The sequence below is a fragment of the Lissotriton helveticus genome, chromosome 2_1 (genome assembly GCF_964261635.1).
Source record: "Lissotriton helveticus chromosome 2_1, aLisHel1.1, whole genome shotgun sequence".
NCBI lineage: Eukaryota > Metazoa > Chordata > Amphibia > Caudata > Salamandridae > Lissotriton > Lissotriton helveticus.
This window is the reverse complement of record NC_136059.1, coordinates 584,466,840-584,492,251: the sequence shown is the minus strand read 5'-3', so window position 1 is coordinate 584,492,251 and position 25,412 is coordinate 584,466,840. Positions and strand designations below refer to the sequence as shown.

Genomic DNA, 25,412 nt, shown 5'->3' with positions numbered 1-25,412 from the left:
GAAAGAAGAACAAACGCACAGAAAGAAGCAAAAGAAATGGAGAAAGAAGCAACAGAAGTCCACAAAGAAAAGTGCAAGAAGAAACAAGACATGTGCAGAAAGAACCAACAGAGGAGCAGAAAGAGGCCATGTTACAAAATCATCCTTGCACAATAAAGCAACTCCCTCATGACCTTCTAATTTTTCGGGATTTACCTCTATTACATGGGCATAACCAAACTGCAATAACACATTTATTTTACTTTCTCATTTTTTTATTGAAATAATTTTTTCTTTTAAGACTCTTCTTTCTGTATCATTGTTTTCAATTATAAAACATTTGTTTTTGCCACAAAATACATTGTTATCATCAATAGGTCATAATACAAAATTCATTTCTCCTATAATAATACACATATGAATACACTTATCAACAGGTAGAAAACTAAACCACACATAGCACTCTCTCTCACTGATACACAGTCACAACCTCATACATCTGGACACGTTAGCACTTTTATTGATGTTCTGTCTATTGCCCAATATGTAGCCACTGTAGACAGTGGGATTTTAAAAGGACTTGGTCTATGCGTTTCGGTGGAAGGTAACAGCGATAGAAACCACCTTCACCAGGACCCGCCAAATATATCAATCTATGTTCTCTATACCCTGGAATTATCTGCAGAAAGGTATAAAAAGTCTACATTAAGTTTGTGCCTATGACATATATTAAAAAGACATTGCTTGGACCGATCAACAAATACAACAATCATACCAACAATATACCCTTGGGTGCCACCTTATACCCAAAAACACCAGTGATTCCTATCCATTATAAAAGAAACACAGATCTGTACAACTCCAATTTGCCTTCACCTACTCAGGGCAAAAAGGTAGTTCATTTGCCCCCTTTAACTAAGTATCTGGGTATTTTAACAGTCATCACAAATCTCTTTCTTTACTTCTCATTCACTATTGCATGGTTTACATCCTATTGGATATCTTGGGAGATTATATATCAAGACGTACTCATAGATGGCTCTTCCATTTTACGTTTATGACCCTCCAAAGTTTTTCAAAGCTCCAAATTCTGGTGATGCAACAACCACTAATTTCTTACCTACAGAGTGAATAGAGAGGAATTCTATTGCCTATTCTCAAACTAAGCCATTAAGTCAGGTTTCATCCACAAGCCCCGAGCTTTCACCCCATTACCTTAGATATCTTGTAAGGGAGGCGAAGAAGCGTCAGTCCTGTCCTGATTTAGGCACCCTGGTTCTTTCCAGATTTACACTGAGGGATGGAGGAAACAGCAATTCGAACACCTATTTTCCATAGAAAAACTTTACATGGCTACCTTTTTTTGGAAACCTTATTACCTTAAAATATTTTGATTGAGGCGAAATACGTCTTAAATCCTGTCTTTCTTTGGCCCGTATAACTAGCTCTCACAATCTCTCAGATGATGTTTTCACCTATGCATGGAAAGTAATGAAGACTCATTTAACTACACAACAGATTTGATGGCAGAGATTTAACATTCTTTATTATTATGGTTTTGCTCTTGTAAATGCCTTAAGATTATGTCTTGTATTCCTTTATGTTTGTTGGCACTTCCTCTATGTACAAGTTATCCAACTTCATGAGATTTCGGGCCACATAACATTCGTCAATTCACTAAAAAAGTACGGAAAAATGAATTATTCTTCCTAGTCCATTTTCCACAATACTGCAAACCTCATTCCTTAAGATTTAAGATATTATCCTAATAGCCTTTTCACTGATATGCCCTTAGTTTCTCTAGCGAGGGAACTCATATATAATTCCCAATCTTTCTTACAGTCCCTCGTAGGCAAAGGCTTTATACTCTGCTGCACCATACATAACAGAAAAGTCCTGTATCCCTCTCACTGAGGCTATCTAGTACATTCTGACTATCCCGAAATGATAAGCTAATATTTTTACAGGACTTTCGCATACATACCGGTAACATCCTTTCTTCATCTCCATCAGCGTCATGCACAATACGTTGCGCCTTCACGAGTGAAAAAACACAGTTTGCAGAAGCTCTATATATACTGAGCCCCACGCTAACTTCCTTGCGCCGAAATTAATTAAATTGAAACACCTGATTTCGGTTTGTAAAAACTAACCACGGGCTGCTCGGCCGTGTTGCAGTCATCATCACGTGACCTCGGAAGTGGGGCCGGTGCCCTATCGCGTTCGTCCTAAAAACGTGACTGACGTTGGGAAATGCGGCTACTCAAAGGGGGCTTAACATTCAATGCGCTACTCACAAGGTCATTTTTAACATCAACGGGCTAATCTACACGGCGGAATCTTAGCGCCATCTTGGAAGAGCAATAGTTTAACAGTAAATCTCCAACGAACACATCATATGTTCATTGTACTCTCTTGCGATGCCTCACATATTACTCGCGTTTCCATGCTATGGTTTAATGTAATAATGCCACGTATTTGCAACAAAGAACAAAAATGTAAAGTTACATTTTTTTTAAGGACATGGCCCTTTGTGTTCCTGTGTACATACTATATAAACTACGATGTCAGGTACCATAGCCAATGTAGTTCACCTATGATTTTTGAGCCGAAATAAATTTACCAGATGGAAACAAAGTGCTAGTACACCCTCAGCATTATATTTTAGGAGATTGCCACATAATAGTTAGTCTTCTATATCACTTAATGTAAAGCAATCATTGCAGATAAGCTAGACATGCCACTTTGAAACTGCAACTATAATGCAGTTTGGGGTCTCTTCTATCGTTGCCATATGAATGCTAATTAGAACCAAGAATGGTTTAAGATTGAACAAGTCTTGTGGATACCCCTATTACAACACAATTCCAGTTTTCTGACCTACAGAACTAAAATAGGTCACATCATAACAAAAAGCATCATGCTAGTTGTCTGTAACCTTAAATTTACTATATCACTAAGAGCTTCACAAAGACATTTTCAAATACAGGAGCAGACAGCCTTCTATACCACTCAATGTAGTTGTGTTACAACTCTCCCTTCCATATGGTTTACGATTACAGATTCAATATTACCAGAGTTTAGTAATATTCCACTGGATTTCTTCATTCAATCCATTTTTTACTGTATCCATGGAAAAGATACAAAACCACTCTCTTCTTTTATGAACAATATCCACAGAACCCTGTCTGTCCTTTCACCTTTTCAAGGATACACCATTTGGCATCCTTTTCAGAGTGCTGTTTGGCTAGAAAGTGATGAACAAGTGGGGCTTCCACTTTGCCCTTACGTATCGCTGATTTATGTTCACTAAATCGTACTCTAAACTCACGTGATGTTTCTCCAACTTAGGATAGATTACACACGCAAGTTATGCTATAGACAATATTTTGACTCCTACAGTTCGTAAAATCTCTCAGCTGAAATCTTTTCCCTTGATACTCGATAGAATCTGTAACGATGGCTGAATCACAGGCGTGGCATGATCCGCATCTTTGTTTGCCAATTACCAAACGTAAACCTGTTATAGTTGTCTGGCGCATCTTATCGAACATGTTAGGTCTAGTATGTACCAATATATCACGTAAATTTCGATTTCTACGGAGGGCCACCAACGGTTGCTCTAACTTAGTTTCTTCTTCACCTGTATTGAGAATTTTCCAGTTTTTCTGAATGATGTTCTTTATTTTAAAATTAAAAGGGGAATGATTGACAAAGCGAACAACCTGATCCTTCGGGGTTCGGCGTGTTCCCTCTCAGAGGGCATCACGATTGTAATATTTTGCCCTCTTGTATGCATGGCGAACTAGCCTTCTAGGGTAGCCTCAACCCAACAATCTTGATTTTTTTTTTTTTTCAGAACAGATTTTATTAGTGTTATGGCAGTTGACAGAATACAAAAGAAACACTGCTTCCAAGATTGCAGAAAGACAGTGAGCATAGAAGAGCAACAGTGTTCAAGAGATTCAGTCAACATTATCCAACACCCCCCTCCCCGCATCCCCACCCGGTTCCCACCCCCCTCCCTGCACGGTGTTCATACTGTCCAGAAACAGGAGCCAAAGCAGCATGGTAGCGACAGGTGGTCAGTTCACATGGGGGTAGTACAGACGTGATCCATATCAGAGGCTTGTGGCGCCGGGGGGTCCAGCAATAGGCCCCTATAATCAGCCCATTTCTTCCAAATCCTATAATGTTTCTTGGGGCAGCCTCTGGCCTCAAAGATCGGGCGTTCCAATCCCATGCTAAAGTCCATGCTCCGCTTCCACACCCCCACTAACGGAGCCTTGGGGGCTTTCCAGGCTTGGGCTATATCCCGTTTGGCTATTGTAAGACCCAGAAGGAGCAAGTGCCGTTTATACAGATTACCCCCCACTTGTGACAATCTTGATTTTAAAGCATCACCATGTTTGTGGAATTCAGTCATACTGGTACAATTCCTTCTAATACGAAGAAACTCCCCAAAAGGGATAGAGTCTTTCTGAATGGTCGGGTGGAAGCTTTGCAGTTGGTTCACGAAATAGACTGACCTCCAAGACCGAATTGGATCCTGAGATCAAGATATCTAGAAATTCCACACACTGAGTACTGCTTTTAGCGGTGAATTTCAGATTCTGGTCGCATGCATTTAACCACAACACATACTTATCAAGAGAGTCACTGTCTCCTCTCCAAATGAAGAAAATGTCATCAATGAAGCATCTCCATATAATGACATTGTCAAAGAATGGAGCCGCCTCATTGAGTACTTGAGCCTATAGTCAATATGATGGGACTTATGGGTGGGTTTGCTACATCTTCATGTGTCTTGGGAAGACCATATAATGCTGGAGTTTTGGGACAAGACTTATTCCGAAAATTATACTCCTGCTGGCAAATGTCGCCCTTTTCTAATGCTCTGGCCGTTGTTTCCTCAATATAATCCTTGAGTTTGGACAATTCCCTTGGATGAGATTTTTTACAATGGTGAGTCACTGCCAGCATTTTATCCATTTTGTCATCATATTCGAGCTTGTTCATGACAGCTATACCTTCTCCCTTATCACAGGGATTTATAATCGTATCTTTATTTGATTTAAAATTTTGTAGTGCTTTATTTTCTGTGGGCGACAGATTGCTCTGCACCAAGGGAAGATGTTTAGTATCCCTGGCTACTTCCTTTAAAACATTCTGTTCAAAGATATGAACTTCCGGGACCACCAATTCTAAGGTGGTTGTAAACTGAGATGAGGGTTTACACATCGAGCGATTCACCTCATCCGTTTCCGTAGGACGCTCCTGGAGGAATTTTTTCAGCCTTACTTTTCTGAAAAAAGAAAACAGATCTTGATGTAACTTGAACAGATTAGGGCGGGTACTGGGGACAAATGACAGGCCCCTACTGAGAACCGTGCCCTCCTCTGGATTTAAATTTTATGATGACAAAATAAAAATAGGTAAAATTCCTTCATGACCCCCCCTCAGCAGTATTTATCGCCAGTATTGATGGATTCTTGTTTTAAAATACGACTGCTGATGTTGAGGGGCCATCTGTTGTGGCTCTCCTCTGTCTGGTACCCATCTCTTGTTCCTCCCTCGGAACTGGCCCCTTGATAAAAAAGGAGATTGACCTCGTAAAGATTGTTGACCCATTGGTCTACCACGATAGGGACGAGTGTCAAACTGTAGATCATTCATCTCTTGAGCGACATCATTATCGGAGTCTGATGAAAAGGTGTCAGAAAAATTCAGAACTCTCCTGCGATAACTACTAGGATTTCCTTGCTGACCTTGACTGTAATTTACTTCCTGATAGTAATTGGAGTTAAGATATGGATAGACCCTCTCTTGAGTGTACCACCTAATATCTTTTTTTAACTTTTCTGTTTTTTTATTTGTCAGGTAGATCTCAAAGTCCTTCATGTCAGTATTAATTCTATCAAGCCTAACCTTTGCTTCTTCTAAGGCCGTTGAAGTATTTAGTTTTTCTTCTAATGATAGAATTTCTTTACTCAGCACTTCCATCATGTCCCTAGCTGTTTCTATGATCAGCATCATCCAGTCCCTGGAGCAGCGGTTCGCAGTCAGCGACCACCGCTCCAGGAACTTACGGACTTCTACAAATAATGGTTCACCAACGACCTCAAAAACTCCAAGAAAAACTGCTGCACCCTCGAGAAAGCCTGGCGCCACGACCAGACAACAGAAAACATGACAGCCCTCAAGAAGGCCACCCGCAAACACCACCAACTGATCCGCACCACCAAAAGGACAACATTCAGAGAACGACTGGACAACAACACCCACAACAGCAAAGAACTCTTCAGCCTCGTTAAAAAGCTCTCAAACCCCAGCGCCTGCAACAACGACATCACATCCTTGCAAGACCTCTGTGACTCACTCGCCTCATTCTTTCACTGCAAGATCGCCGACATACACAACAGCTTCGACGCACACACCACGCACTCAACCGCCGAACCAACACCCCCACCACCATCTTCTGCACCTGGACCGTGGTCAGCACCGAAGACACCACCCGCACGATGAACACCATCCACTCCGGCTCCCCAACCGACCCATGCCCACACCACATCTATAACAAAGCCGACTCCATCATCGCACTCCAACTCCGGGACATCATCAACAGCTCCTTCGCATCCACCACCTTCCCGGAGAGCTGGAAACATGCCGAGCTGAGCGCCCTCCTGAAGAAACCCACCGCAGACCCCATGGACCTCAAGAACTTCCGCCCCATCACGCTCCTCCCTTTTCCTGCCAAAGTCATCGAGAAGACCGTCAACAAACAATTCTCCGCCTTCCTGGAGACTAACGGATCCCTCGACCCCTCGCAGTCCGGTTTCCAAGCAAACCACAGCACCGAGACCGCACTCATCGCAGCTACCGACGACATCAGGTGCCTGCTCGACAACGGGGAAACAGCTGCCCTCATCCTCCTGGACCTCTCAGCAGCCTTCGACACCGTATGCCACCGCACCCTGATACAGCGCCTCAACAACAGCGGTTTCCAAGAATCGGCCCTGGAGTGGATCATCTTGTTCCTCGCCGGAAGAACCCAGAGAGTCCGCCTCCCACCGTTCCGCTCCATGGCCACCAAAGTCGCACGCCAACACAACCTCAACATCATCTCCTACGCAGAAGACACCCAGCTGATCCTCTCCCTCACCAACGACCCCGCCACCGCCAGAACCAGCCTCCAGGAAGGAATGAAAGACGTCGCAGAATGGATGAAGCTCAGCCGTCTGAAACTGAACTCAGACAAAACGGAAGTCCTCATCCTGGGACCATCCCTCTCCGCCTGGGATGACTCCTGGTGGCCCCCGGCCCTGGGCACCACCCTCATGCCCACGGACCACGCACGCAACCTGGGCTTCATCCTGGATTCCTCCCTCACGATGACCAAGGAAGTCAACGCCGTCTCGTCATCCTGTTTCAAAACCCTGCGCATGCTCCGAAAGATCTTCCGGTGGATCCCCACTGAAACCAGGAAGACGGTCACCCAGGCCCTCGTCACCAGCCGTCTGGACTACGGGAACACCCTCTACGCTGGAACCACTGCCAAACTCCAGAAAAGACTCCAGCGCATACAGAACGCCTCGGCACGACTCATCCTGGACATCCCCTGTCAACGCGACATCTCTGCCCAGCTGAAAGACCTGCACTGGCTCTCCGTCAGCAAGAGGATCATGTTCAGACTCCTCACCCACGCACACAAGCCTCTCCAAGACATGGGCCCCAAATACCTCAACAGCCGCCTCACATTCTACACACCCACCCGCCAGCTCCGATCCGCCAGCCTTGCCCTCGCCTCCGTCCCACGAATTCGCAAAGCCACCGCCGGAGGAAGATCCTTCTACTACCTGGCGGCCAAGACATGGAACTCCCTCCCCACCCCCCTACGGCAAACCCAGGACCACCTCTCCTTCAGGAAACAACTCAAGACCTGACTGTTCGAGCAGTAGCGACTCCCCCCCCCCCTCAGCGCCTTGAAACCCTAGCGGGTGAGTAGCGCGCTCTACAAATGTATATGATTGATTGATTGATATTTCAAGACTTACTCATATATGGATCTTCTATTTTACGTTCATGACCCTCCAAAGTTTTTTCAAAGCTCCAAATTCTGGTGATGCAACAACCACAAATTTGTTACCTACAGAGTGAATTGACAGTAATTCTATTCAGGTTTCATCCACAAGCCCCGTGCTTTCACCCCTATTACCTTAGATATCTTTTAAGTGAGGCAAAGAAGCGTCAGTCCTATCCTGCTTTAGGCACCCTTGTTCTTTCCAGATTTACACTGTGGGATAGAGGAAACAGCAATTCTAACACCTATTTCCCATAGAAAAACTTTGCATGCCAACATTTTTTTGGAAACCTTATTGCCTTAAAATATTTTGATTGAGGGAAAAAAACGTCTTAAATCCTGTCTTTCTTTGGCGCATATAACTAGCTCTCACAATCTCTCAGATGATGTTTTCACCTATGCATGGAAAGTAATGAAGACTCATTTAAGTACACAACAGATTTGATGGCAAAGATTTAACATTCTTTATTATTATGATTACGCCCTTGTAAGTACCTTAAGATTATGTCTTGTATTCCTTTATGTTTGTTGGCACATCCTCTATGCACAAGTTATCCAAGTTCATGAGATTTCGGGCCATATACCATTTGTCAATTTACTAAAAAAGTACGGAAACATTTATTATTCTTCCTAGTCCATTTTCCACAATACTGCAAACCTCATTCCTTAAGATTTACAATATTATCCTAATAGCCTTTCCACTGATATGCCCTTAGTTTCTCTAGCGAGGAAACTGATATATAATTCCCAATCTTTGTTACAGTCCCTCGTAGGCAAAGGCATTATACTCTGCTGCACCATACATAACAGAAAATTCCTATATGTTGACATTTTGTTTACATTTTTCAAAGATGAGAGTTATATAGAACATAACAACTTGAAAGTTTTGAACCCAAGTCCTTTGCGCTGCTATACTGATGCGTCTCTGCTGCCACAACTTAACTCGCCACCACAATTGAGACGTATACAAACCATCTATTCCCTCCACTACCCAGCATCCCCCTGTGCAACTAAAGTGTATGTGTTCCCGTTGGAGGCATTGGCTCCAAGTACAGACCCCGGTAATCCGCCCATCTTTTCCAAATTTTGGAGTGCTTTTGCAGGCAACCCCTGGCCTTAAATATCGGTATCTCTAAGCCCATACAGACGTCTAATCTCTAGAGGTGTGGTGCAGCGGCCAGGGTGCCTGACTCTGGACCGCGGGGTTCACAGTTCGACCCCTGGCGCTGGTGGCAGGTTAGCCCAGCACAATGTGACTCTGGGAAATAGCATGCTTAATCTTCCCGATGTCCCACAGCGCCGGGACTCCTCTCCGGAGGTAGCTGTCAAAGGTAGTGGGGCAGGTGCCTTCCACAGCCTTGCAATATCTCTTTTGGCCAGGGTAAGCCTCAGCAACAGTAAGTTCAGTTAATAGATATTGCCCCCAATACCCTCCATGATATGTAGAATTGCCAGTCGTGGTGAAGCAGGGACCTCCCCCACAGGACTTCTGCAAGGCATGTCATGACACCCCGCCAGAAGTTTACGAGTGCCGATGGCCATATTGTATGAATGAGGGACCCTTCCTCCTGACCACACGACAAGCACACCAGAGATTATACCAAGCCTTCCCCCTATAGCCTTAGCCGGGTGTAGTAAACCGGGTGCAGATATTTAAATTGAATAAGGAGCAACCAGGTGGCTATCTCAGCCCCCATGGGGAGGCTTGCGCTTCCGCCCAGTCATCCCCATCCAGCTGACCGAGATCGAGCCCCCATGCCTCTCTAAGCTTGTTCAGTGTGGTAGAACTATTAGTCGCAAGTGATTGATATATTTTTGTAATTTTTTGCTCATTCGGGTTGCCCATAAACACTTTGGGATTGATGAGATTAAATTTAGGGAGGGCCTCTAGCTCCAAGATGCTAGGGGAGATGGCATGTCTAAATTAAAGATACTTATAAAATTGGGTTCTAGGCATATTGTATTCTTTTTAGAGATCTTGAAAGGATCTCAAAATTGAAAATGACATCCCCTAATGTAGATATCCCTATTTTATCCCCCCCCCCCACGAAATCCAGCTAGTGTGGCCAGTTGCAGTAGTCTTCCATTGTGCCACAATGTGGTTTCTCCCGTTAGTCTGCCCACCACCCCATCTTGCGGAGGGATTGTTTCCAAAGCTGGAATACTACCTGCGTACCTCCGCCACCTCTCCACTGCTTATGCAGGGTCTTCCCTGTTTCCATACCACCATTTGTTCAGCACTGGCAGATGCGAGGCCGCATATTAGGATTGAATGTCCGATGTGGCCAGTACCATGCAAAACGTAGACTGAAAACAGGTCCACAACGCAACCCGGGAATCTCCCGCCACCCACAGAAACTGTCCCAAAGCTGCATTAACCTGGTGGAACCAGGTTTGCAGAATCGGATATGGATGGTTCTGCAACTGATAGAGCAAACGCGGAAGAGATACCATTTTAAAGATAGCTGATCTGCTATAGATAGAGAGGGGTATGTGCAACCAGGTTTTCATCTCCTCACATACCCGTGTCAAAACCTGAGCAATATTCTTGTCCCACGACGTGTGTTGTGTATCCAATAAGAAAACCCCTAGGTACTTTCCCCCTCTGTCGCTACTTGTACTGTCGACGCCCAGGGCCCAAGTCTGCAAGCCCCCCAACAGTCATAAATAGGCCCGAGGATTCGTCAAAGATTTGCATGATGCGGAGCAATCTCGGGCCTGTCCTATCAAGGTCTGTTAAGAAGAACAATACATCGTCCACATATAATGCAATGCAGTCTGATATTCTGTGCGTCCACTTGAAGCCCCGTACCTGTAAGTCGACATGCACCCATGCTGCTATTGGACAGTATAAGTACGGTGACAAAGGGCACCCCTTCCAATTGGTAAAGTGCAGGAGGTGGATCCCGCGACACGCACAGTAATTTTAGATATGACAAATATCATGGCCCAATATTGAGGTGACTCAGTAGTGCAGATAGATACACCCAGCTGAGAGAATCAAATGACCTATCCATGTCTGCTAGTAGCAATGCAGCCGTTCCCCATATGCCCGGATGACCCTGATGGCGTTGTGGACCTGGTGGATATTCTGACGCGTAGCTCTCTGAGGTATGAAGTTGGACTGATCGGGATAAACCAGTTATGTTATATGAGGCTGAAGGCTATTGGCCAGCGCCCTGGCTAATATTTTGGCTTCGACATTAAATAGCGAGATGGGGGGATATGATGCATGCTGTTCCGGAGGCTGACCGGGTTTGTGAAAGTCAACCACCTTGGCGTGCCTCCACTCCCGTGTCAGATGACCCTGATCAACTGCCTTTTCCACAACCGCAAAAAAGTGGGGACCCAACTTGGAGAAGTATTTCTTAAATAATTCACAGGGGAATTCATTGAGACCCGGCGCCTTGCCGGAGTTCAGGTCCCCCAATGTAGTGCATAGTTCTTCCGTGGTTAGTGGGGCATCCAAGTCTGCCCTTGCATCATCCGAGAGGGCCTGTGGCGGTAAGTCATCTATAAAACTTTGTATCGTGTCCTCCTGTAGGAGTACCCTAGGGGTATAAAGCTCCACGTAATAGCTCACAAAGCTCTCCTCAATCAATGAAGGGTCACTAAGTACCCACCCGTCCGGGACAGGTACGCTTGAGACAGCCTAGGGATGCAGAGGCCCTGGCATAACCTGTGTAGTAATTTACTAGACTTGTCCACCCACTGATAAATTCTGCTATGGGATGCCAGCCATGCCAACCGGGCCTCGTCCAACAATATGCTAGCATGAGTCTGCTGCGCGAACAGCAGCTGGTGATATGCTAGGCCCCCGTTGTCCCCCTGCCATGCTGCTAGAGATCTATCAACTGGGCCTTAGACCTCAGGAGTAACTTCCAACAGAGTTTACGTGATGCTGCGCAATAGGAGATGTCGATGCCCCGTAACGTTGGCTTCATAGCTTCCCATAGGGTCTTGGGCGCCTCTACCGATCCCACGTTTATGTCTATATATCGCACAATTGCTTGATCCATGGGCATCTGATATTTCTCCTCCTGCAATTGCCAGGGGGAGAGGCGCCAATGAAAGGCCTGCCTCTCAAGGCCTATCTGTATCAATATGGCCACTGGGGAATGGTCCGACAAGCTCCTTGGGAGGATTTCTGCGGACCTCACTCTGCATGCAGCCTCAGAGGGCATAAAAATGTAATCAAGACGGGAGTACGAGTCGTGTGCCGCCGAAAGATAGGTGTACCAGCCCAGTCCCACCACTAGGGAGCCCAGCTTTGTGGTTTGGTGTTTATGGGAATAACATGATGCTTGCCATCTGTCTCTGACCAAGTCCAACATCATTCCAGTTCCCTCCCACCAAGGCATGCCCTTCCGGTATATTAGCCCATAGAGTAATCAGGCGCTCGACTAGAGCCCACGACAGAGGTGAGGTGGCATATACGCAACCTAGCACCAACCGTTCCCCATGTAGGGTGCCCATTAAAAAGACGTAACAATCCTGTGTATGCGTCCGTGTCTTATTATGTTGGTATGGGGCCCTATGATGGATCAGGATTGCGACCCCCCGTGACTCAGTAGTGAAACCCGAGTGGAACACTTGAGTATAGCTATATCTAAGAAGACACATTGTTTTGGTTCCCATTAGGTGGGTCTCCTGGAGCATCAGGATCTCGGCATGATACCCTTTAGCTTGCTTGAGTATGGTACCTCGTTTTACTTTATCCAGCGCCCCTCTAACATTTCAGCTTACTATCCGGAGGTCACCCCTATGAACCCATGCCTTATCTAAGGGGACCACCATGGGTAGATCCGGTATCGCAGGTATATGTGGCATTCAGCGACTACCAGATGGCAGTGCATGGCATTGATGCAGCGCAGTTAAATAACATGTGTTCCCCAACTTCCCCCTCCCCCATACCTCAAAACTGCTGTAGTACATGTTGTGGCACAGGTGGCAAGCGCGCCCCAACAGGAGCCCCACCGCTCGCCCCACCAATGATTCCCCAATAACCGGCCTATGAACAGAGGTTGTTCCCCTTGACTATAGAAAGTCTAATAAAGGTACTAGCCCCCCTCTCGCCCCATCGGCCTGAATCTGCTTCTCAAGCAACCCCCTTTTTACAGCAACTAGGATGGCGTAGTCTCATGTAGGGATGTTGAGGTGTCTTTGTTGGAGTCACTGTGGGACTAGGATCGCCGCCTTGATCTCGCCCTTCTTCTCCCTTTAACTCTGGACTTTGCCGGTCTTCGGTTTACTTCGTTGGATGATGATTCTTATTCCAGCCGGGGCGGCGTGTTGGTCCGGTGTTGCAAAGTCATCCTGTGCCCTGGACACCCCCCACCTTTTTGCTCACTGGAACTGGTGGTAACTGACTCTGACTGACCCTGGGCTCTGTTTAACCAGGCCCAGGGCCAGTGCCAAGCTGAAAGGAACACATTAAAATACAGATAAGACACCCAACATACACTAGGGTACACTATGGTATGGTGGGTAACCCCTGTGATTGGCATGACCTATCCCATAAGCCCCTAGTATATAATGGGGCAGGGGATTGAAACTACCTGGAAGTCCCCAGTATCCTGGGGCATGGCAGTTTAGAGGCTAGCAGCTTTTCTGCACTTGCATGTGTGCAATGCTGAAGCCTGGGGTCAGTTTAAAAACAACCCTGGCTGCCAGGACTGCTTTTAAAAAGTAAATTGTGCCCAAACTCAACTTTGGTGGTAGGGGCACTTACAAATGGATAACCTACTATGTTTTGGCATATTAGGGACCCCCAGGGTCTCTCCTAGGTATCCTAGGGGCAGGGGGTCAGTTGTGTACAAGGTACTCCCTTATAAAAATTAGTTTTTATATGCCTGGGTAAAGTGACATTTCACCTTTCACTGCCCACATTGTGGTAAAGTGCTACTCAAATTCGACTTTGATGCTAGAAGCACTGTGGAAGGAGGATCTGCAATATTTCTGCAGATTCAGAACCCCTAAAGTCTCCCCTAGTTGCACTGAGGGTGGGGGTCCTGTAGAAATTAGGGAAATACTTATAAAATATATTTTTATAAGCCCTGTGGTTGAAAATTGGTCCAGGTCATTTTCCAAATTGCGAATCCCATGGCACATAGGTTAACTTTGCAGGAAGTTATTAAATAATAACTCCTGATAGGAAAGACCTAGAGCCCCCATTCAAAGACTTATCAAAATAGCTGTGCTAAATCCAACAATATCATATTGTTGAACTTCTCCTAAAATGTACATACAAGAAATTATAAGACTTTCTTGTTTGTAAGTCCAAATTCAGCCTTCCAGTGGTCTGCCCTGATTGGTCAGAGTTAAGTGGATTAGCCAGGCTGCTTTGAAGAGGTGATAAAGGGTCCCTGGGGTTACCAACTGTCCTGGGAAGGCAATGTGTTATTCCATAGGGATGCCAGGCCAGGGGATGGAGTCATAAACCATGTTATTCCAAGGCAGAGGGGAGGCCTGAGTTTCAGTTTCACTCTTGACCCAGAGTCAGGGCTAGGCTTAAGGAAGGTATGTGCAGATGGTAGGAGGAGAGTCCATGGAAATAAGCCATCCCAGGGGGTGTGTTTAGCCAGCTCTTACCTCCTTGCTGGAAAATCAGCCATTATGGATTTGAAAGATTGGTGCACTCTGGGACAAAATAATGCCACACTCTACAGGATGTGGTCATAACTATGAGGAGTTACCCTGCTCTCATTGGTCAGAAGTGACCTGGTGTTTGACCCAGAGAATTTTGAATACGTTTCTGAGAGGGGCAGAGAACTCCAGTTCTGTTGCTTGAAACTTACTGAAGCAAGAAGTGCCCTGCTGAGAGGTTTTGCTGTGCAAAGATTGCTAAGGCCTGACCTCTGAAGACTACACCAAGTGAAACTGCAGCACTGTGGAGTACCTTGCTGTCAAAGGACTCAAGAGTGGACTCCCTGCAAGCTACAGGTTAACATAGCTCACCTGGACAGCCCCACAAAGAGCTCCCAGCCTGGAGTACCAGTGGATTTATAAGGGTGTTGTTCAAGTGGATTGCGGAATTGAAGTTTCACACTTTCAAGGACCTTCTTGGAGATTCCAGAACCTTGGATTGTGTTTTGGATACCTTGGGACCCGCAAGCAGAACTTCAGGAAGGAGTTCTAACTGGACCCCACCTGCTGAGGAAAGCGTCCAACACATTTGGTGAGATTCTCTTGAACATGTTTTAAAGGTGTCCCTTGAAGGGGCAGTGTTCAATCAGGTCATTCATTGGCTTCTAAGCACTAGAAAGTGACTAATCTTTAAAAATTCATATCTCTGGTTCCCTACAGTGGATTGCTTTTGTTTTGGTGTCATTTAAAAGATAGAAATATTACCTATTTTTATAAATTGGTGTTGGATTTTTATTTTGTGTTGTGTCTTAATTATTTACTGAAATGGTGTTTTTAAATGCTTTACATACGTGTCTTTGAAGTTAAGCCTGTCTGTTCACAGCCACGTTACCAAGGATTGAGCATAGGAATCATTTTCTAAGCCCTATACTGGGTTCTAACATGTGTTCGTGGCCTTATTGCCAGTGGCAGACCTACAATTGCCCCTACCAATAATCCACTTTCCAACATCCGGGTTTTCAGCATCTCATCTGTCCAGATAAAAATGTCTTCTGGTGTTTCAAAAAAAAGTGTGCATGACTTATACACAACCCTCCACCTGGCTGGATATAACAAAGCGTATGGAAGTTTCAAGTCTCAGAGGTGGGCTTTTGTCACTGTGAAGGATTGTCTTTGCTGCTGGACGGGCCTTGTGTAATCGGGAAATATAAGGATATGGTTGGCGGCGCAAGTCAGAGATTCATTTTGTCTGGCTTGCTTTAGTATCATGTCCCTGTCATGGTAGTTTAAAATCTTGTCACTGACAGGCCGTGGCCTGGCACACAGAGGTGGCCTCTGCATTAAGGCCGTATGAGCCCTCTCAACTATGAAACAACTGGATAACGACTCCAGGGGGAGCCACTCCGTAAGCCACTGTGTTAGGTACCTCTCCATGTCATTTCCCTCACATCCCTCAGGGAACCCCACAAAGAGTAGGTTATTTCTTCTGGCCCTACCCTCCACATCTTCCACAGAGGACGCCAGTCCTCTTTTTATGCTTTCCAGAGATTCCACTTTCTCTTTCTGGGTAGTGACAGAATCCCCCACCTCTTATATCTTGGTTTATGTCACTGTGATGTGCTCCACCGCATTTCGCAAGTCTTGTCTGATGCTATGTTATGTTATGTTAAGTGGGTTTGTATAGTGCATGGTTGCCACAGCAACAGGGCGTCCCAACGCTGGCGGACCGGAGACCAGAGGGTGGTGAAGCTAGATGGAAGTAAACAACCAGGTTTTGATCAGTTTCCTGAAAACCCAGTGGTCCAGTGTGCAGCGGGCATCCAGAGGGATGGGATTCCGTAGTGCGGGGGCAGATATTTAAAAGATCGACCCCAAGCTCTACATTGGCGGACCCGTGGGATGCACAGCAGATGTTGATCAGTAGAGCGCAATGTACGCTGAGGCGTATAGGGGAAGCAAAGTCCCTGCAAGATTTGGGGGCCTTGGTCATGTACAAACTTGTGCGCGGTGCAGCAGAGGGTTTGGAACTGAACTCTCTGTTAAACCACTACACTGGTTTAACTGGCAACCAGTGTAAGCGGCAAAGGAGGTTCGAGGTATGACATTTCCTAGGGAGGCGAAACAGAGTGCGAGCAGCTGCATTCTGTACCCGTTGGAGTCATTCAGTGACTGTTTTATGTACGCCAAGTAGAAGGCCATTACAGTAATCCAGGCATGACTGGACCGCTGATTGGACTATCAGTTGGGAGGGGGTGGCGTCAAAAAATCCTAAGATGGGCTTTAGGCCACACAGAAGACCAAAACAGGTGCCAGCCACTTTTTTTGCATGGGGCTCAAATGAGAGGGAAGTGTCAACTAGGTTCCCTAGGTCTTTAACTGTGTTTTTCGATATGGGAGGGGTGCCCAGGGTCGCAGGCCACCACTGGTAATCCCACTTGTGGGTGTCCCGGCCAAACACGAGTAGCTCAGTTTTTGCCCAATTAAGTTGTATGCCGTCCAGTCTGCAATGGCCAGAACATCGTCACGAAATTTCAATTGGTCCAAAGCAGGTTTGTTGGAGAAGGTGAACACCAGCTGGGTGTTGTCCATGTACGATACCATTTTGATGTCATTAGCCAGGAGGGCCAGAGGGCGGACATACGTGTTAAACAACGTGGGGCTTAAGGCTGAGCCCTGCGGGACACCACAGTTAAGAGGGTAGTTACTAGACTGGTAGGGGGGCATGAAACTGCAAGGAACGTTTCGCTAAAACATAGGCAAACCAGGCGAGAGCCGTGCCTTTGACCCCGATCTCCTTGAGTCATTGGACAAGGATTTTGTGGGAGACCATGTCAAAGGCCACGCTAAGGTCAAGTAAAAATAGTGCTGCGGTATTGCCTTCATCCAACATAGCTGCTTGGTGACCGCTAAAAGGGCTGATTCTGTGCTGTGCCTGGGATGGAATCTATTCTGAGATTTATCTAGGATCTGGTTGGTCTCCAGATATTTGGTCAGTGTGATATTAACATGGGCTTCCATAATTTTAGCCAGGTAGGGAAGCAGGGAGATAGGCCTAAAGTTCTCCGGCATAGATGCGTCCAGTGTAGGTTTTTTTAACAATGGGACAACTTTGGGATGCTTCCAAGACTTCGGAATTACTGCTGACAGAAGTGAGTCATTGATGAACTCACGGCCCTCCGTCATAAGGCAGTTATGGAATTTCCTGAAAATTACAGGTTTTTTGGGGTCATCGGTGGACCCAGATTTGACTTTAGCCAAAAGGGTGGCTAGGTCTTCGAGAGACATGGGTGGCAGAGTTTGGAGGGTGCAGGGGATACTCTGGGGATGGGCGACACCATGACTTCACTGGAAGTCTGTCTCATTTCTAGTGTGTTGTAAATGCATTCCACTTTGTTGATAAAGTATTTTGCAAGTGACTCACAGTGAGTATTAGAAGGTATGGTGCTGTTTGTGCCTAAGGGAGGAGTAGACATATCTTTCACAAGCGAGAAGTTAGTTTTGGAGGGATTGGAGCTAGTTGAGATCAGGTTGGTGTAGAACACAGCTTTATCCTTTTGGACTGATTTCTGGACGGTTTTTATGGCCTTCCTATAGGTGTTTTTAGCAGATGCATCATAGGTGAGTCTCCAAGCTTGTTCCAAGATTTTGCATTTTTTTCTTTTCCGCCCGTAAGGACTCATTGTACCATGCTTGTGTGTGCACGTGCTTGGTCCCTGACGGTTTCTTCCACTGGTCAAGTTAGTTATTAATCTAGCCCCTGAAGGCTTTGTCAGCTGCCTCCAAATCCGTTGGCCAGTCTGGTCAGGACGTATTTAGTGCAGATAGGAAGGTAGTATCATCCAATGTGTGCCACAGACGCTTCATAGGAGATTGGCTAGAGGACCTCAGGATAGGGCCTGCCATTTCATGACGCGAGGAGATCAAGAAATGGTCAGTCCAACTCAAAGGAAGAGGAGTGTTGGCTCCGTCAGACGCGGTCGCTCCCCCTCGCTCCCTGGCTTCAGCTTCCAGCATTTGGTATCGTTGCCTGCTTTCTCTGTGTTACTGCTGCCACATTGCGCCCTTTGGTGCCTGCGCTCTTTCGTGTATTAATTAATTTGCCACATTGCCTGCTCTGTGTTACTGCTGCCACATTGCGCCCTTTGGTGCCTGCGCTCTTTCGTGTATTAATTAATTTGCCACATTGCCTGCCGCATTGCCGAATATAGCGTCTGTTCCTGTCTGTGCCTGCGCCTCTGCAAACCCCATTTAAATCGTGTTTCCGTGTTGTTACCGCCATCTTGTTTGTTGTGCCTTCCAGCCCGCCCCTACACCCAGCGCCCGCCTCCCAGCTGACCCTCCCTCCCACAGCATAGATATCGACGACCCCTCTCACCGCAGCGCCGTGACCGTCCTGACTCCATCAGACGCGGTCGCTCCCCCTCACTCCCTGCCTTCAGCTTCCAGCATTTGGTATCGTTGCCTGCTTTCTCTGTGTTACTGCTGCCACATTGCGCCCTTTGGTGCCTGCGCTCTTTCGTGTATTAATTAATTTGCCACATTGCCTGCTCTGTGTTACTGCTGCCACATTGCGCCCTTTGGTGCCTGCGCTCTTTCGTGTATTAATTAATTTGCCACATTGCCTGCCGCATTGCCGAATATAGCGTCTGTTCCTGTCTGTGCCTGCGCCTCTGCAAACCCCATTTAAATCGTGTTTCCGTGTTGTTACCGCCATCTTGTTTGTTGTGCCTTCCAGCCCGCCCCTACAACCAGCGCCCGCCTCCCAGCTGACCCTCCCTCCCACAGCATAGATATCGACGACCCCTCTCACCGCAGCGCCGTGACCGTCCTGACTCCGTCAGACACGGTCGCTCCCCCTCGCTCCCTGGCTTCAGCTACCAGCATTTGGTATCGTTGCCTGCTTTCTCTGTGTTACTGCTGCCACATTGCGCCCTTTGGTGCCTGCGCTCTTTCGTGTATTAATTAATTTGCCACATTACCTGCTCTGTGTTACTGCTGCCACATTGCGCCCTTTGGTGCCTGCGCTCTTTCGTGTATTAATTAATTTGCCACATTGCCTGCCGCATTGCCGAATATAGCGTCTGTTCCTGTCTGTGCCTGCGCCTCTGCAAACCCCATTTAAATCGTGTTTCTGTGTTGTTACCGCCATCTTGTTTGTTGTGCCTTCCAGCCCGCCCCTACACCCAGCGCCCGCCTCCCAGCTGACCCTCCCTCCCACAGCATAGATATCGACGACCCCTCTCACCGCAGCGCCGTGACCGTCCTGACTCCGTCAGACGCAATCGCTCCCCCTCGCTCCCTGGCTTCAGCTTCCAGCATTTGGTATCGTTGCCTGCTTTCTCTGTGTTACTGCTGCCACATTGCGCCCTTTGGTGCCTGCGCTCTTTCGTGTATTAATTAATTTGCCACATTGCCTGCTCTGTGTTACTGCTGCCACATTGCGCCCTTTGGTGCCTGCGCTCTTTCGTGTATTAATTAATTTGCCACATTGCCTGCCGCATTGCCGAATATAGCGTCTGTTCCTGTCTGTGCCTGCGCCTCTGCAAACCCCATTTAAATCGTGTTTCCGTGTTGTTACCGCCATCTTGTTTGTTGTGCCTTCCAGCCCGCCCCTACACCCAGCGCCCGCCTCCCAGCTGACCCTCCCTCCCACAGCATAGATATCGACGACCCCTCTCACCACAGCGCCGTGACCGTCCTGACTTCGTCAGACGCGGTCGCTCCCCCTCGCTCCCTGGCTTCAGCTTCCAGCATTTGGTATCGTTGCCTGCTTTCTCTGTGTTACTGCTGCCACATTGCGCCCTTTGGTGCCTGCGCTCTTTCGTGTATTAATTAATTTGCCACATTGCCTGCTCTGTGTTACTGCTGCCACATTGCGCCCTTTGGTGCCTGCGCTCTTTCGTGTATTAATTAATTTGCCACATTGCCTGCCGCATTGCCGAATATAGCGTCTGTTTCTGTCTGTGCCTGCGCCTCTGCAAACCCCATTTAAATCGTGTTTCCGTGTTGTTACCGCCATCTTGTTTGTTGTGCCTTCCTGCCCGCCCCTACACCCAGCGCCCGCCTCCCAGCTGACCCTCCCTCCCACAGCATAGATATCGACGACCCCTCTCACCGCAGCGCCGTGACCGTCCTGACTCCGTCAGACGCGGTCGCTCCCCCTCGCTCCCTGGCTTCAGCTTCCAGCATTTGGTATCGTTGCCTGCTTTCTCTGTGTTACTGCTGCCTCATTGCGCCCTTTGGTGCCTGCGCTCTTTCGTGTATTAGTTAATTTGCCACATTACCTGCTCTGTGTTACTGCTGCCACATTGCGCCCTTTGGTGCCTGCGCTCTTTCGTGTATTAATTAATTTGCCACATTGCCTGCCGCATTGCCGAATATAGCGTCTGTTCCTGTCTGTGCCTGCGCCTCTGCAAACCCCATTTAAATCGTGTTTCCGTGTTGTTACCGCCATCTTGTTTGTTGTGCCTTCCAGCCCGCCCCTACACCCAGCGCCCGCCTCCCAGCTGACCCTCCCTCCCACAGCATAGATATCGACGACCCCTCTCACCGCAGCGCCGTGACCGTCCTGACTCTGTCAGACGCGGTCGCTCCCCCTCGCTCCCTGGCTTCAGCTTCCAGCATTTGGTATCGTTGCCTGCTTTCTCTGTGTTACTGCTGCCACATTGCGCCCTTTGGTGCCTGCGCTCTTTCATGTATTAATTAATTTGCCACATTGCCTGCTCTGTGTTACTGCTGCCGCATTGCGCCCTTTGGTGCCTGCGCTCTTTCGTGTATTAATTAATTTGCCACATTGCCTGCCGCATTGCCGAATATAGCGTCTGTTCCTGTCTGTGCCTGCGCCTCTGCAAACCCCATTTAAATCATGTTTCCGTGTTGTTACCGCCATCTTGTTTGTTGTGCCTTCCAGCCCGCCCCTACACCCAGCGCCCGCCTCCCAGCTGACCCTCCCTCCCACAGCATAGATATCGACGACCCCTCTCACCGCAGCGCCGTGACCGTCCTGACTCCGTCAGACGCGGTCGCTCCCCCTCGCTCCCTGGCTTCAGCTTCCAGCATTTGGTATCGTTGCCTGCTTTCTCTGTGTTACTGCTGCCACATTGCGCCCTTTGGTGCCTGCGCTCTTTCGTGTATTAATTAATTTGCCACATTGCCTGCTCTGTGTTACTGCTGCCACATTGCGCCCTTTGGTGCCTGCGCTCTTTCGTGTATTAATTAATTTGCCACATTGCCTGCCGCATTGCCGAATATAGCGTCTGTTCCTGTCTGTGCCTGCGCCTCTGCAAACCCCATTTAAATCGTGTTTCCGTGTTGTTACCGCCATCTTGTTTGTTGTGCCTTCCAGCCCGCCCCTACACCCAGCGCCCGCCTCCCAGCTGACCCTCGCTCCCACAGCATAGATATCGACGACCCCTCTCACCGCAGCGCCGTGACCGTCCTGACTCCGTCAGACGCGGTCGCTCCCCCTCGCTCCCTGGCTTCAGCTTCCAGCATTTGGTATCGTTGCCTGCTTTCTCTGTGTTACTGCTGCCACATTGCGCCCTTTGGTGCCTGCGCTCTTTCGTGTATTAATTAATTTGCCACATTACCTGCTCTGTGTTACTGCTACCACATTGCGCCCTTTGGTGCCTGCGCTCTTTCGTGTATTAATTAATTTGCCACATTGCCTGCCGCATTGCCGAATATAGCGTCTGTTCCTGTCTGTACCTGCGCCTCTGCAAACCCCATTTAAATCGTGTTTCCGTGTTGTTACCGCCATCTTGTTTGTTGTGCCTTCCAGCCCGCCCCTACACCCAGCGCCCGCCTCCCAGCTGACCCTCCCTCGCCCCCGCCCCCTCCATTATCCTCATATGACAGATGCTTTTACGCGCAGCGTTCACGCGCAGCGTTCACGCGCAGCGGTCGCGCCCCAGTAGCGCCGAAGGTGCGCCAAAGGTAAGCCCGTCTGCGCCCGTCCGCGCCTGGACCGCGCCCAGCGCCATACTCCCTGGCCCCCGTCCTACCCACCCCACCCGCTCTACATACGACGCCTCCACCCTCTTAGCCCTAAACCCCGGCCGTCTCCCCAACTGCGCCCAAGCCGCTCCTGGTCACACCCATGGACCCTTCACATGCAACTCCTGCAAGTATGACTGCACCAAGACCAACTCCACATCCACGAACACCAACCAGAGATCTGACACCAACCACCTAAAATGCATCCTGATCAACACCCGCTCGGTCCACAGGCACGCCATCGATCTTTGGAATCTACTAAACACCATCTCTCCGGACGTCGCCTTCCTAACAGAAACATGGATGAACGCATCTTCAGCCCCAGACATCACCATTGCCATCCCGGAAGGCTACAAGATCATCCTAAAAGACCGCACCCACCAAACAGGAGGAGGCATCGCTATCGTCCATAAGAATGCCATCCGCATCTCAACCAGCTCAGACGTCAACCTCACTAGCGCCGAACACCTTCACTTCCAGATCCACACCGACCCCAAGACCACACTCAGAGGCACCCTCCTCTACAGACCACCAGGACCCTGTGCACAATTCAGTGAAGACATCACTGACTTTATCACCCCACACGCCCTCCCCTCCGAGGACTACATTCTCTTGGGAAACCTCAATTTCCACCTGGAAAAGAGCAACGACAGCAACACCAACACCCTTCTGGACAATCTCGCCAACCTCGGACTCAAACAACTTGTTAATACCCCCACTCACTACGCAGGTCACACACTCGACCCCATCTTCACCTCCAGCAAACATATCTCCTTCAGTCACACCACAGTTCTCCATTGGACGGACCACAGCTGCATTCACTTTGTCTACAAAAAGACCACAACCCACTACCATCCTCAACCTACTCTGCGAAGAAACTGGAACAAACTCACTATCGACCAGATCTCCTCATCGCTTCTTCAAAACCCCCCTACCCACTCATGGAACCCCAACCAAGCAGCCATTAACCTCACTCAATGGCTAACCAACAGCGCCGACAACCTAGCACCTCTGAAAAAACGCCAAATCAAACTAGGCAGCAAAAACGCCCCCTGGTTCAACGATGATCTTAAGAAATCCAAGAAACTCTGTCGCTCCCTTGAGAAGGCCTGGAAAAAAGACCCAAACACCAACACCAGGGACGCCTTCAAAAACGCCACCCGCATACACCACCAACTGATCCGGACTGCCAAGAAAGCCGCATTCAAAGACCGACTAGAAAACAACGCCCACAACAGCAAGGAATTATTCAACATCGTCAAAGAGTTTACCAACCCTACTGCCAACTCCAACGACATCACCCCCTCGCAAACCCTTTGCGACTCCCTAGCTTTGTTCTTCCATGACAAAATCGCAGACATCCACAACAGCTTCGACAACCAACCCGGAGACCAACCCACCCAACCTTCTGCCGTACCTTCACCCCCCTTGAACATCCTTAATGACTGGAACCCAATCTCCACTGAGGACACCATCCGCCTGATGAACTCCATCCACTCAGGATCCCCCACAGACCCATGCCCTCACCACATCCTCAACAAAGCAGACTCCATCATAGCACCACACCTCCGAGACGTCATCAACTGCTCCCTGAACTCCGCCACCTTCCCGGAAAGCTGGAAACACGCCGACCTCAGCGCCCTTCTGAAAAAACCAACAGCTGACCCCACCGAACTCAAAAACTACCGCCCCATCTCGCTCCTTCCATTCCCGGCCAAAGTCATCAAGAAAGCTGTCAACAAACAGCTCGCCGCCTTCCTCGAAACAAACAAATCCCTCGACTCCTCGCAGTCTGGCTTCCGAGCCAAACACAGCACTGAGACCGCACTCATTGCAGCAACAGACGACATTCGAACTCTACTGGACAATGGAGACACAGTCGCCCTCATCCTCCTCGACCTCTCCGCAGCCTTCGACACAGTCTGCCATAACACCCTGTTACAACGCCTCAGAAACATCGGAATCCAAGGAAAAGCACTGGAATGGATCTCCTCGTTCCTTACCGGAAGAACTCAGAGAGTCCGCCTCCCACCATTCAAGTCAGAAGCCACTGAAGTCATTTGCGGCGTGCCACAAGGATCTTCACTCAGCCCCACCCTCTTCAACGTATACATGAGCCCCCTCGCGGCCATCGCACGCCAACACAACCTCAACATCATCTCCTACGCTGATGACACTCAACTGATCCTCTCACTCACCAAAGACCCAAACAACGCCAAAACCAATCTACACGAAGGAATGAAAGAAGTAGCCGAATGGATGAAGAACAGCCGTTTAAAACTAAACTCGGACAAAACAGAAGTCCTCATCTTAGGATCATCCCCCTCTGCCTGGGACGACTCTTGGTGGCCAGAGGCCCTTGGAAAAGCACCCATCCCGACGAACCACGCACGGAACCTGGGCGTCATCCTGGACTCCTCACTCTCAATGACCAGACAAGTCAACGCAGTTTCATCATCCTGCTTCAACATTCTTCGCATGCTCAAAAAAACATTTCGCTGGATCCCCACCGAAACTAGGAAAACGGTCACTCACGCACTGGTTACAAGCCGCCTGGACTACGGAAACACCCTATACGCCGGTACCACCGCAAAACTTCAGAAAAAACTCCAACGCATCCAGAACGCATCAGCCAGACTCATACTAGACATCCCACGTAAAGACCACATTTCTGGTCACCTGAAAAACCTCCACTGGCTCCCCGTCAATAAGAGGATAACATTCCGCCTCCTAACCCACGCACACAAAGCACTTTACGAACTTGGGCCCGAAT

General features: G+C 48.2%; 1 long non-coding RNA gene across 1 annotated transcript; it reads right to left on the bottom strand.

Annotated features, from left to right (window-relative positions):
- Positions 1 to 561: 561 nt before the first annotated feature.
- On the bottom strand, positions 562 to 1,454 carry LOC144819438 (uncharacterized). The gene is made up of 3 exons (XR_013607369.1): positions 1,359 to 1,454; positions 1,195 to 1,272; positions 562 to 658 (listed from the first exon to the last, which is right to left on the bottom strand). It is a non-coding gene; the product is annotated as an uncharacterized LOC144819438 (long non-coding RNA).
- Between the last annotated feature and the right edge of the window lie 23,958 nt (positions 1,455 to 25,412).